Below are 17,489 nucleotides of genomic sequence, written 5' to 3'. Positions count from 1 at the left end.
CACACGCAGCGAGGGAGGGACACGCGCACACACAGCGAGGGAGGGACACGCACACACACACACACACACAGCGAGGGAGGGACACGTGCACACACAGCGAGGGAGGGACACGCGCACACACAGCGAGGGAGGGACACACACACAGCGAGGGAGGGACACGCGCACACACAGCGAGGGATGGACACACACACACAGCGAGGGAGGGACACGCACACACACACACAGCGAGGGAGGGACACACACACACACAGCGAGGGAGGGACACGCGCACACACAGCGAGGGAGTGACACACACACACACAGTGAGGGAAGGACACGCACACACACAGCGAGGGAGGGACACGCACACACACAGCGAGGGGGACACGCACACACAGCGAGGGAGGGACACGCACACACATCGAGGGAGGGACACACACACACACAGCGAAGGAGGGACACACACACACAGCGAGGGAGGGAAACGCACACACACAGCGAGGAGGACACGCACACACAGCGAGGTAGGGACACACACACACACACACAGCGAAGGAGGGACATATTCACACACAGCGAGGGAGGGAGGGAGGCACACACACAGAGCGAGGGAGGGACACATTCACACACAGCGAGGGAGGGACACATTCACACACACCGAGGGAGGGAGGCACACACACAGAGCGAGGGAGGGACACAATCACACACAGCGAGGGAGGGAGGGAGGCACACACACAGAGCGAGGGAGGGAGATGCGCACACACAGCGAGGGAGGGACACGCACACACACAGCGAGGGAGGGACACGCACACACAGCGAGGGAGGGACACGCGCACACACAGCGAGGGAGGGACACACACACATAGCGAGGGAGGGGCACATTCACACACAGCGAGGGAGGGACACACACACACAGCGAGGGAGGGACACGCACACACAGCGAGGGAGGGACACGCACACACACAGCGAGGAGGACACGCACACACAGCGAGGTAGGGACACACACACACACACACAGCGAAGGAGGGACATATTCACACACAGCGAGGGAGGGAGGGAGGCACACACACAGAGCGAGGGAGGGACACATTCACACACAGCGAGGGAGGGACACATTCACACACAGCGAGGGAGGGAGGGAGGCACACACACAGAGCGAGGGAGGGAGATGCGCACACACAGCGAGGGCGGGACCCGAGCACACACATCGAGGGAGGGACACGCGCACACACAGCGAGGGCGGGACCCGAGCACACACATCGAGGGAGGGACACGCGCACACACAGCGAGGGAGGGACACGCGCACACGCAGCGAGGGAGGGACACGCGCACACACAGCGAGGGAGGGACACGCACACACACACACACACAGCGAGGGAGGGACACACACACACACAGCGAGGAAGGGACCCGGGCACACACAGCGAGGGAGGGACACGCGCACACACAGCGAGGGAGGGACACGCGCACACTCAGCAAGGGAGGGACACGCGCACACACACACACACACACACAGCGAGGGAGGAACACACACACACACACACAGCGAGGGAGGAACACACACACACACACAGCGAGGGAGGGACACGCGCACACACAGCGAGGGAGGGACACGCGCACACACAGCGAGGGAGGGACACGCGCACACACAGCGAGGGAGGGACACGCACACACACACACACACACAGCGTGGGAGGGACACGCGCACACACAGCGAGGGAGGGACACGCGCACACAAAGCAGGGATGGACACGCGCACACACAGCGAGGGAGGGACACGCGCACACACAGCGATGGAGGGACACACACACACACAGCGAGGGAGGGACACGCACACACACACACAGCGAGGGAGGGACACACACACACACAGCGAGGGAGCGACACGCGCACACACAGCGAGGGAGGGACACGCGCACACGCAGCGAGGGAGGGACACGCGCACACACAGCGAGGGAGGGACACGCACACACACACACACACACAGCGTGGGAGGGACACGCGCACACACAGCGAGGGAGGGACACGCGCACACACAGCGACGGAGGGACACGCGCACACACAGCGAGGGAGGGACACGCGCACACACAGCGATGGAGGGACACACACACACACAGCGAGGGAGGGACACGCACACACACACACAGCGAGGGAGGGACACACACACACACAGCGAGGGAGGGACACGTGCACACACAGCGAGGGAGGGACACGCGCACACACAGCGAGGGAGGGACACACACACACACAGCGAGGGAGGGACACGTGCACACACAGCGAGGGATGGACACACACACACAGCGAGGGAGGGACACGCACACACACACACAGCGAGGGAGGGACACACACACAGCGAGGGAGGGACACGCGCACACACAGCGAGGGAGTGACACACACACACACAGTGAGGGAAGGACACGCACACACACAGCGAGGGAGGGACACGCACACACATCGAGGGAGGGACACACACACACACAGCGAAGGAGGGACACACACACACAGCGAGGGAGGGACACGCACACACACAGCGAGGAGGACACGCACACACAGCGAGGTAGGGACACACACACACACACACAGCGAAGGAGGGACACATTCACACACAGCGAGGGAGGGAGGGAGGCACACACACAGAGCGAGGGAGGGACACATTCACACACAGCGAGGGAGGGACACATTCACACACACCGAGGGAGGGAGGCACACACACAGAGCGAGGGAGGGACACAATCACACACAGCGAGGGAGGGAGGGAGGCACACACACAGAGCGAGGGAGGGAGATGCGCACACACAGCGAGGGAGGGACACGCACACACACAGCGAGGGAGGGACACGCACACACAGCGAGGGAGGGACACGCGCACACACAGCGAGGGAGGGACACACGCACACAGCGAGGGAGGGGCACATTCACACACAGCGAGGGAGGGACACACACACACAGCGAGGGAGGGACACGCACACACAGCGAGGGAGGGACCCGCACACACAGCGAGGGAGGGACACACGCACACACAGCGAGGGAGGGACACGCGCACACATAGCCAGGGAGGGACACGCGCACACACAGCGAGGGAGGAACACACACACACACAACGAGGGAGGAACACACACACGCACAGCGAGGGAGGAACACACACACACACAGCGAGGGAGGAACACACACACACACACACACACAAACAGCGAGGGAGGGACACACACACACACAGCGAGGGAGGAACACACACATACACACACACACACACACAGCGAGGGAGGGACACACACACACACAGCGAGGAAGGGACCCGAGCACACACAGCGAGGGAGGGACACGCGCACACACAGCGAGGGAGGGACACGAGCACACTCAGCGAGGGATGGACACGCGCACACACACACACACACACACACACAGCGAGGGAGGAACACACACACACACACACACACAGCGAGGGAGGAACACACACACACAGCGAGGGAGGGACACGCGCACACACAGCGAGGGAGGGACCCGAGCACACACATCGAGGGAGGGACACGCGCACACACAGCGAGGGAGGGACACGCGCACACGCAGCGAGGGAGGGACACGCGCACACACAGCGAGGGAGGGACACGCACACACACACACACACAGCGAGGGAGGGACACGTGCACACACAGCGAGGGAGGGACACGCGCACACACAGCGAGGGAGGGACACACACACACACAGCGAGGGAGGGACACGCGCACACACAGCGAGGGATGGACACACACACACAGCGAGGGAGGGACACGCACACACACACACAGCGAGGGAGGGACACACACACACACAGCGAGGGAGGGACACGCGCACACACAGCGAGGGAGTGACACACACACACACAGTGAGGGAAGGACACGCACACACACAGCGAGGGAGGGACACGCACACACACAGCGAGGGGGACACGCACACACAGCGAGGGAGGGACACGCACACACATCGAGGGAGGGACACACACACACACAGCGAAGGAGGGACACTCACACACAGCGAGGGAGGGACACGCACACACACAGCGAGGAGGACACGCACACACAGCGAGGTAGGGACACACACACACACACACAGCGAAGGAGGGACACATTCACACACAGCGAGGGAGGGAGGGAGGCACACACACAGAGCGAGGGAGGGACACATTCACACACAGCGAGGGAGGGACACATTCACACACACCGAGGGAGGGAGGCACACACACAGAGCGAGGGAGGGACACAATCACACACAGCGAGGGAGGGAGGGAGGCACACACACAGAGCGAGGGAGGGAGATGCGCACACACAGCGAGGGAGGGACACGCACACACACAGCGAGGGAGGGACACGCACACACAGCGAGGGAGGGACACGCGCACACACAGCGAGGGAGGGACACACGCACACAGCGAGGGAGCGACACACACACATAGCGAGGGAGGGGCACATTCACACACAGCGAGGGAGGGACACACACACACAGCGAGAGAGGGAAATGCACACACAGCGAGGGAGGGACACGCACACACAGCGAGGGAGGGACACACGCACACACAGCGAGGGAGGGACACGCGCACACATAGCCAGGGAGGGACACGCGCACACACAGCGAGGGAGGAACACACAAAGGCACAGCGAGGGAGGAACACACACACACACAGCGAGGGAGGAACACACACACACACACACACACAAACAGCGAGGGAGGGACACACACACACACAGCGAGGGAGGAACACACACACACACACACACACACACACACAGCGAGGGAGGGACACACACACACACAGCGAGGAAGGGACCCGAGCACACACAGCGAGGAAGGGACACGCGCACACACCGCGAGGGAGGGACACGCGCACACTCAGCAAGGGAGGGACACGCGCACACACACACACACACACACAGCGAGGGAGGAACACACACACACACACACAGCGAGGGAGGAACACACACACACACACAGCGAGGGAGGGACACGCGCACACACAGCGAGGGAGGGACACGCGCACACACAGCGAGGGAGGGACACGCGCACACGCAGCGAGGGAGGGACACGCGCACTCACAGCGAGGGAGGGACACGCACACACACACACACACAGCGTGGGAGGGACGCGCGCACACACAGCGAGGGATGGACATGCGCACACACAGCGAGGGAGTGACACGCGCACACACAGCGAGGGAGGGACACGCGCACACACAGCGATGGAGGGACACACACACACACAGCGAGGGAGGGACACGCACACACACACACAGCGAGGGAGGGACAAACACACACACAGCGAGGGAGGGACACGCGGACACACAGCGAGGGAGGGACACACACACACAGTGAGGGAAGGACACGCACACACACAGCGAGGGAGGGACACGCACACACACAGCGAGGGGGACACGCACACACAGCGAGGGAGGGACACGAACACACAGCGAGGGAGGGACACACACACACACAGCGAAGGAGGGACACACACACACAGCGAGGTAGGGACACGCACACACACAGCGAGGGGGACACGCACACACAGCGAGGGAGGGACACGCACATACAGCGAGGGAGGGACACACACACAAACAGTGCGGGAGGGACACACACACAGCGAGGGAGGGACACACACACACACACACAGCGAGGAAGGGACACACACACACAGCGAGAGAGGGACACACACACACACCGGAGGGAGGGACACACACACACACACAGCGAGGGAGGGACACGCGCACACACAGCGAGGGAGGGACATGCGCACACACAGCGAGGGAGGGACATGCACACACACAGCGAGGGAGGGACACGCGCACACACAGCGAGGGAGGGACACGCGCAAACACAGCGAGGGAGGGACACGCGCACACACAGCGAGGGAGGGACACGCGCACACACAGCGGGGGAGGGACACGCGCACACATAGTGAGGGGGGGAACACGCGCACACACAGCGAGGCAGGAACACACACACACACAACGAGGGAGGAACACACACACACACACACACACAGCGAGGGAGGAACACCCACACACACACACACACAGCGAGGGAGGAACACACACACACAGCGAGGGAGGGACACGCGCACACACAGCGAGGGAGGGACACGCGCACACACAGCGAGGGAGGGACACGCGCACACGCAGCGAGGGAGGGACACGCGCACACACAGCGAGGGAGGGACACGCACACACACACACACACAGCGTGGGAGGGACACGCGCACACACAGCGAGGGAGGGACACGCGCACACACAGCGAGGGAGGGACACGCGCACACACAGCGAGGGAGGGACACGCGCACACACAGCGATGGAGGGACACACACACACAGCGAGGGAGGGACACGCACATACACACACACAGCGAGGGAGGGACACACACACACACACACAGCGAGGGAGGGACACGCGCACACACAGCGAGGGAGGGACACACACACACACACAGCGAGGGAGGGACACACATACACACACACAGCGAAGGAGGGAAACATTCACACACACACAGCGAGGGAGGGAGGCACACACACAGAGCGAGGGAGGGACACATTCACACACAGCGAGGGAGGGACACATTCACACACACCGAGGGAGGGAGGCACACACACAGAGCGAGGGAGGGACACAATCACACACAGCGAGGGAGGGAGGGAGGCACACACACAGAGCGAGGGAGGGAGATGCGCACACACAGCGAGGGAGGGACACGCACACACACAGCGAGGGAGGGACACGCACACACAGCGAGGGAGGGACACGCGCACACACAGCGAGGGAGGGACACACGGACACAGCGAGGGAGCGACACACACACATAGCGAGGGAGGGGCACATTCACACACAGCGAGGGAGGGACACACACACACAGCGAGAGAGGGACACGCACACACAGCGAGGGAGGGACACGCACACACAGCGAGGGAGGGACACACGCACACACAGCGAGGGAGGGACACGCGCACACATAGCCAGGGAGGGACACGCGCACACACAGCGAGGGAGGAACACACACACACACAACGAGGGAGGAACACACAAAGGCACAGCGAGGGAGGAACACACACACACACACACACACAAACAGCGAGGGAGGGACACACACACACACAGCGAGGGAGGGACACACACACACACACACACACACACACAGCGAGGGAGGGACACACACACACACAGCGAGGAAGGGACCCGAGCACACACAGCGAGGGAGGGACACGCGCACACACAGCGAGGGAGGGACACGTGCACACTCAGCAAGGGAGGGACACGCGCACACACACACACACACACACAGCGAGGGAGGAACACACACACACACACAGCGAGGGAGGAACACACACACACACACAGCGAGGGAGGGACATGCGCACACACAGCGAGGGAGGGACACGCGCACACGCAGCGAGGGAGGGACACGCGCACACACAGCGAGGGAGGGACACGCACACACACACACACACAGCGTGGGAGGGACACGCGCACACACAGCGAGGGAGGGACACGTGCACACACAGCGAGGGAGGGACACGCGCACACACAGCGAGGGAGGGACACGCGCACACGCAGCGATGGAGGGACACACACACACACAGCGAGGGAGGGACACGCACACACACACACAGCGAGGGAGGGGCACACACACACACAGCGAGGGAGGGACACGCGCACACACAGCGAGGGAGGGACACACACACAGTGAGGGAAGGACACGCACACACACAGCGAGGGAGGGACACGCACACACACAGCGAGGGGGACACGCACACACAGCGAGGGAGGGACACGAACACACAGCGAGGGAGGGACACACACACACAGCGAAGGAGGGACACACACACACAGCGAGGTAGGGACACGCACACACACAGCGAGGGGGACACGCACACACAGCGAGGGAGGGACACGCACATACAGCGAGGGAGGGACACACACACACACAGTGCGGGAGACACACACACACAGCGAGGGAGGGACACACACACACACACACAGCGAGGGAGGGACACACACACACAGCGAGGGAGGGACACACACACACACCGGAGGGAGGGACACACACACACACACACACACACACAGCGAGGGAGGGACACGCGCACACACAGCGAGGGAGGGACATGCGCACACACAGCGAGGGAGGGACATGCACACACACAGCGAGGGAGGGACACGCGCACACACAGCGAGGGAGGGACACGCGCACACACAGCGAGGGAGGGACACGCGCACACACAGCGAGGGAGGGACACGCGCACACACAGCGGGGGAGGGACACGCGCACACATAGTGAGGGGGGAACACGCGCACACACAGCGAGGGAGGAACACACACACACACAACGAGGGAGGAACACACACACACACACACACACACAGCGAGGGAGGAACACCCACACGCACACACACACAGCGAGGGAGGAACACACACACACAGCGAGGGAGGGACACGCGCACACACAGCGAGTGAGGGACACGCGCACACACAGCGAGGGAGGGACACGCGCACACGCAGCGAGGGAGGGACACGCGCACACACAGCGAGGGAGGGACACGCACACACACACACACACAGCGTGGGAGGGACACACGCACACACAGCGAGGGAGGGACACGCGCACACACAGCGAGGGAGGGACACGCGCACACACAGCGAGGGAGGGACACGCGCACACACAGCGATGGAGGGACACACACACACACAGCGAGGGAGGGACACGCACACACACACACACAGCGAGGGAGGGACACACACACACACACAGCGAGGGAGGGACACGCGCACACACAGCGAGGGAGGGGCACACACATACACACAGCGAGGGAGGGACACACACACACAGCGAGGGAGGGACACGCACACACAGCGAGGGAGGGACACGCACACACAGCGAGGGAGGGACACACGCACACACAGCGAGGGAGGGACACGCGCACACATAGCCAGGGAGGGACACGCGCACACACAGCGAGGGAGGAACACACACACACACAACGAGGGAGGAACACACACACGCACAGCGAGGGAGGAACACACACACACAGCGAGGGAGGAACACACACACACACACACACACAAACAGCGAGGGAGGGACACACACACACACAGCGAGGGAGGAACACACACACACATACACACACACACACAGCGAGGAAGGGACCCGAGCACACACAGCGAGGGAGGGACACGCGCACACACAGCGAGGGAGGGACACGCGCACACTCAGCGAGGGAGGGACACGCGCACACACACACACACACACACAGCGAGGGAGGAACACACACACACACACACACAGCGAGGGAGGAACACACACACACACACAGCGAGGGAGGGACACGCGCACACACAGCGAGGGAGGGACACGCGCACACACAGCGAGGGAGGGACACGCGCACACGCAGCGAGGGAGGGACACGCGCACACACAGCGAGGGAGGGACACGCACACACACACACACACAGCGTGGGAGGGACACGCGCACACACAGTGAGGGAGGGACACGCGCACACACAGCGAGGGACGGACACGCGCACACACAGCGAGGGAGGGACACGCGCACACACAGCGATGGAGGGACACACACACACACAGCGAGGGAGGGACACGCACACACACACACAGCGAGGGAGGGACACACACACACACAGCGAGGGAGGGACACGCGCACACACAGCGAGGGAGGGACACACACACACAGTGAGGGAAGGACACGCACACACACAGCGAGGGAGGGACACGCACACACACAGCGAGGGGGACACGCACACACACACACACACAGCGAGGGAGGAACACACACACACAGCGAGGGAGGAACACACACACACACACACACACAGCGAGGGAGGAACACACACACACACACACAGCGAGGGAGGAACACACACACACAGCGAGGGAGGGACACGCGCACACACAGCGAGGGAGGGACACACACACACAATGAGGGAAGGACACGCACACACACAGCGAGGGAGGGACACGGACACACACAGCGAGGGGGACACGCACACACACACACACACAGCGAGGGAGGAACACACACACACAGCGAGGGAGGAACACACTCACACACACACACACACAGCGAGGGAGGAACACACACACACACACACACACAGCGAGGGAGGAACACACACACACAGCGAGGAAGGGACACACACACACAGCGAGGGAGGGACACACACACACCGGAGGGAGGGACACACACACACACACACACACACACAGCGAGGGAGGGACACGCGCACACACAGCGAGGGAGGGACACGCGCACACGCAGCGAGGGAGTGACACGCGCACACACAGCGAGGGAGGGACACGCACGCACACACACACAGCGTGGGAGGGACACGCGCACACACAGCGAGGGAGGGACACGCGCACACACAGCGAGGGAGGGACACCCGCACACACAGCGATGGAGGGACACACACAGCGAGGGAGGGACACGCACACACACACACATACAGCGAGGGAGGGACACACACACACACAGCGAGGGAGGGACACGCGCACACACAGCGAGGGAGGGACACACACACACAGTGAGGGAAGGACACGCACACACACAGCGAGGGAGGGACACGCACACACACAGCGAGGGGGACACGCACACACAGCGAGGGAGGGACACGCACACACAGCGAGTGAGGGACACACACACACACAGCGAAGGAGGGACACACACACAGAGCGAGGTAGGGACACGCACACACACAGCGAGGGGGACACGCACACACAGCGAGGGAGGGACACGCACATACAGCGAGGGAGGGACACACACACACACAGTGCGGGAGGGACACACACGCAGCGAGGGAGGGACACGCACACACACAGCGAGGGGGACACGCACACACAGCGAGGGAGGGACACGCACATACAGCGAGGGAGGGACACACACACACACAGTGCGGGAGGGACACACACACAGCGAGGGAGGGACACACACACACAGTGAGGGAAGGACACGCACACACACAGCGAGGGAGGGACACGCACACACACAGCGAGGGGGACACGCACACACACACACACACAGCGAGGGAGGAACACACACACACAGCGAGGGAGGAACACACACACACACACACACACACACAGCGAGGGAGGAACACACACACACACACACAGCGAGGGAGGAACACACACACACAGCGAGGGAGGGACACGCGCACACACAGCGAGGGAGGGACACACACACACAGTGAGGGAAGGACACGCACACACACAGCGAGGGAGGGACACGGACACACACAGCGAGGGGGACACGCACACACACACACACACAGCCAGGGAGGAACACACACACACAGCGAGGGAGGAACACACTCACACACACACACACACAGCGAGGGAGGAACACACACACACACACACACACACACAGCGAGGGAGGAACACACACACACAGCGAGGAAGGGACACACACACACAGCGAGGGAGGGACACACACACACCGGAGGGAGGGACACACACACACACACACACACACACAGCGAGGGAGGGACACGCGCACACACAGCGAGGGAGGGACACGCGCACACGCAGCGAGGGAGTGACACGCGCACACACAGCGAGGGAGGGACACGCACACACACACACACAGCGTGGGAGGGACACGCGCACACACAGCGAGGGAGGGACACGCGCACACACAGCGAGGGAGGGACACGCGCACACACAGCGATGGAGGGACACACACAGCGAGGGAGGGACACGCACACACACACACATACAGCGAGGGAGGGACACACACACACACAGCGAGGGAGGGACACGCGCACACACAGCGAGGGAGGGACACACACACACAGTGAGGGAAGGACACGCACACACACAGCGAGGGAGGGACACGCACACACACAGCGAGGGGGACACGCACACACAGCGAGGGAGGGACACGCACACACAGCGAGGGAGGGACACACACACACACAGCGAAGGAGGGACACACACACAGAGCGAGGTAGGGACACGCACACACACAGCGAGGGGGACACGCACACACAGCGAGGGAGGGACACGCACATACAGCGAGGGAGGGACACACACACACACAGTGCGGGAGGGACACACACACAGCGAGGGAGGGACACGCACACACACAGCGAGGGGGACACGCACACACAGCGAGGGAGGGACACGCACATACAGCGAGGGAGGGACACACACACACACAGTGCGGGAGGGACACACACACAGCGAGGGAGGGACACACACACACACACACAGCGAGGGAGGGACACACACACACAGCGAGGGAGGGACACACACACACACCGGAGGGAGGGACACACACACACACACACACACACAGCGAGGGAGGGACACGCGCACACACAGCGAGGGAGGGACATGCGCACACACAGCGAGGGAGGGACATGCACACACACAGCGAGGGAGGGACACGCGCACACACAGCGAGGGAGGGACACGCGCACACACAGCGAGGGAGGGACACGCGCACACACAGCGAGGGAGGGACACGCGCACACACAGCGGGGGAGGGACACGCGCACACATAGTGAGGGGGGAACACGCGCACACACAGCGAGGGAGGAACACACACACACACAACGAGGGAGGAACACACACACACACACACACACACAGCGAGGGAGGAACACCCACACGCACACACACACAGCGAGGGAGGAACACACACACACAGCGAGGGAGGGACACGCGCACACACAGCGAGTGAGGGACACGCGCACACACAGCGAGGGAGGGACACGCGCACACGCAGCGAGGGAGGGACACGCGCACACACAGCGAGGGAGGGACACGCACACACAGCGAGGGAGGGACACACACACACCGGAGGGAGGGACACACACACACACACACACACACACAGCGAGGGAGGGACACGCGCACACACAGCGAGGGAGGGACATGCGCACACACAGCGAGGGAGGGACATGCACACACACAGCGAGGGAGGGACACGCGCACACACAGCGAGGGAGGGACATGCGCACACACAGCGAGGGAGGGACACGTGCACACACAGCGAGGGAGGGACACGCGCACACACAGCGGGGGAGGGACACGCGCACACATAGTGAGGGGGGGAACACGCGAACATACAGCGAGGGAGGAACACACACACACACAACGAGGGACGAACACACACACACAGCGAGGGAGGAACACACACACACACAGCGAGGGAGGGACACGCGCACACACAGCGAGGGAGGGACAGGAGCACACACAGCGAGGGAGGGACACGCGCACACGCAGCGAGGGAGGGACACGCGCACACACAGCGAGGGAGGGACACGCACACACACACACACACACACAGCGAGGGAGGGACACGCGCACACACAGCGAGGGAGGGACACGCGCACACAGAGCGAGGGAGGGACACGCGCACACACAGTGAGGGAGGGACACGCCACACACAGAGAGGGAGGGACACACACACACACAGCGAGGGAGGGACACGCACACACACACACACAGAGGGAGGGACACACACACACACAGCGAGGGAGGGACACGCACACACACACACAGCGAGGGAGGGACACATTCACACACAGCGAGGGAGGGAGGGAGGCACACACACAGAGCGAGGGAGGGACACATTCACACACAGCGAGGGAGGGAGGGAGGCACACAGAGCGAAGGAGGGACATGCGCACACACAGCGAGGGAGGGACACATTCACAGACAGCGAGGGAGGGACACATTCACACACAGCGAGGGGGACACGCACACACACACACACACAGCGAGGGAGGAACACACACACACAGCGAGGGAGGAACACACACACACACACACACACAGCGAGGGAGGAACACACACACACACACACACACACACAGCGAGGGAGGAACACACACACACAGCGAGGAAGGGACACACACACACAGCGAGGGAGGGACACACACACACCGGAGGGAGGGACACACACACACACACACACACACACAGCGAGGGAGGGACACGCGCACACACAGCGAGGGAGGGACACGCGCACGCGCAGCGAGGGAGTGACACGCGCACACACAGCGAGGGAGGGACACGCACACACACACACACAGCGTGGGAGGGACACGCGCACACACAGCGAGGGAGGGACACGCGCACACACAGCGAGGGAGGGACACGCGCACACACAGTGAGGGAGGGACACGCGCACACACAGCGATGGAGGGACACACACAGCGAGGGAGGGACACGCACACACACACACATACAGCGAGGGAGGGACACACACACACACAGCGAGGGAGGGAACGCGCACACACAGCGAGGGAGGGACACACACACACAGTGAGGGAAGGACACGCACACACACAGCGAGGGAGGGACACGCACACACACAGCGAGGGGGACACGCACACACAGCGAGGGAGGGACACGCACACACAGCGAGGGAGGGACACACACACACACAGCGAAGGAGGGACACACACACAGAGCGAGGTAGGGACACGCACACACACAGCGAGGGGGACACGCACACACAGCGAGGGAGGGACACGCACATACAGCGAGGGAGGGACACACACACACACAGTGCGGGAGGGACACACACACAGCGAGGGAGGGACACACACACACACACACAGCGAGGAAGGGACACACACACACAGCGAGGCAGGGACACACACACACCGGAGGGAGGGACACACACACACACACACACACACACAGCGAGGGAGGGACACGCGCACACACAGCGAGGGAGGGACATGCGCACACACAGCGAGGGAGGGACATGCACACACACAGCGAGGGAGGGACACGCGCACACACAGCGAGGGAGGGACATGCGCACACACAGCGAGGGAGGGACACACGCACACACAGCGAGGGAGGGACACGCGCACACACTGCGGGGGAGGGACACGCGCACACATAGTGAGGGGGGGAACACGCGCACATACAGCGAGGGAGGAACACACACACACACAACGAGGGACGAACACACACACACAGCGAGGGAGGAACACACACACACACAGCGAGGGAGGGACACGCGCACACACAGCGAGGGAGGGACAGGAGCACACACAGCGAGGGAGGGACACGCGCGCACGCAGCGAGGGAGGGACACGCGCACACACAGCGAGGGAGGGACACGCACACACACACACACACACACAGCGAGGGAGGGACACGCGCACACACAGCGAGGGAGGGACACGCGCACACAGAGCGAGGGAGGGACACGCGCACACACAGTGAGGGAGGGACACGCCACACACAGAGAGGGAGGGAGGGAGGCACACACACAGCGAGGGAGGGACACGCACACACACAGCGAGGGGGACACGCACACACAGCGAGGGAGGGACACGCACACACAGCGAGGGAGGGACACACACACACACAGCGAAGGAGGGACACACACACAGAGCGAGGTAGGGACACGCACACACACAGCGAGGGGGACACGCACACACAGCGAGGGAGGGACACGCACATACAGCGAGGGAGGGACACACACACACACAGTGCGGGAGGGACACACACACAGCGAGGGAGGGACACACACACACACACACAGCGAGGAAGGGACACACACACACAGCGAGGGAGGGACACACACACACCGGAGGGAGGGACACACACACACACACACACACACACAGCGAGGGAGGGACACGCGCACACACAGCGAGGGAGGGACATGCGCACACACAGCGAGGGAGGGACATGCACACACACAGCGAGGGAGGGACACGCGCACACACAGCGAGGGAGGGACATGCGCACACACAGCGAGGGAGGGACACACGCACACACAGCGAGGGAGGGACACGCGCACACACTGCGGGGGAGGGACACGCGCACACATAGTGAGGGGGGGAACACGCGCACATACAGCGAGGGAGGAACACACACACACACAACGAGGGACGAACACACACACACAGCGAGGGAGGAACACACACACACACAGCGAGGGAGGGACACGCGCACACACAGCGAGGGAGGGACAGGAGCACACACAGCGAGGGAGGGACACGCGCGCACGCAGCGAGGGAGGGACACGCGCACACACAGCGAGGGAGGGACACGCACACACACACACACACACACAGCGAGGGAGGGACACGCGCACACACAGCGAGGGAGGGACACGCGCACACAGAGCGAGGGAGGGACACGCGCACACACAGTGAGGGAGGGACACGCCACACACAGAGAGGGAGGGACACACACACACACAGCGAGGGAGGGACACGCACACACACACACACAGAGGGAGGGACACACACACACACAGCGAGGGAGGGACACGCACACACACACAGAGCGAGGGAGGGACACATTCACACACAGCGAGGGAGGGAGGGAGGCACACAGAGCGAAGGAGGGACATGCGCACACACAGCGAGGGAGGGACACATTCACACACAGCGAGGGAGGGACACATTCACACACAGCGAAGGAGGGAGGCACACACACAGAGCGATGTGGGGACACAATCACACACAGCGAGGGAGGGAGGGAGGCACACACACAGACCGAGGGAGGGACATGCGCACACACAGAGAGGGAGGGACACGCACACACAGCGAGGGAGGGACACGCACACACAGCGAGGGTGGGACACGCGCACACACAGTGAGGGAGGGACACACGCACACACAGCGAGGGAGGGACACACACACACAGCGAGGGAGGGACACGCGCACACACAGCGAGGGAGGGACACGCGCACACATAGCCAGGGAGGGACACGCGCACACACAGCGAGGGAGGAACACACACACACACAGCGAGGGAGGAACACACACACACACACACACACAGCGAGGGATGAACACACACACACACACACAGCGAGGGAGGGACACACACACACACAGCGAGGGAGTAACACACACACACACACACACACACAAAGCGAGGGAGGGACACACACCCACACAGCGAGGAAGGGACCCGAGCACACACAGCGAGGGTGGGACACGCGCACACACAGCGAGGGAGGGACACGCGCACACACAGCGAGGGAGGGACACGCGCACACACAGCGAGGGAGGGACACGCGCACACATAGCCAGGGAGGGACACGCGCACCCACAGCGAGGGAGGAACACACACACACACAACGAGGGAGGAACACACACACACACACACAGCGAGGGAGGAACACACACACACACACACACAGCGAGGGATGAACACACACACACACACACACAGCGAGGGAGGGACACACACACACACAGCGAGGGAGGAACACACACACACACACACACACACAAAGCGAGGGAGGGACACACACACACACAGCGAGGAAGGGACCCGAGCACACACAGCGAGGGAGGGACACGCGCACACACAGCGAGGGAGAGACATGCACACACACAGCGAGGGAGGGACATGCACACACACAGCGAGGGAGGGACACGCGCACACACAGCGAGGGAGGGACACGCGCACACACATCGAGGGAGGGACACACACACACAGCGAGGGAGGAACACACACACACACACACACACAGCGAGGGAGGGACATGCGC

The sequence above is a fragment of the Chiloscyllium plagiosum genome, unplaced genomic scaffold, assembly GCF_037043375.1.
Source record: "Chiloscyllium plagiosum isolate Xiang-an unplaced genomic scaffold, Cpla_swu_hap1 HiC_scaffold_46, whole genome shotgun sequence".
NCBI lineage: Eukaryota > Metazoa > Chordata > Chondrichthyes > Orectolobiformes > Hemiscylliidae > Chiloscyllium > Chiloscyllium plagiosum.
The sequence above is the reverse complement of the archived record's forward strand: the minus strand, read 5'-3'. Positions refer to the sequence as shown.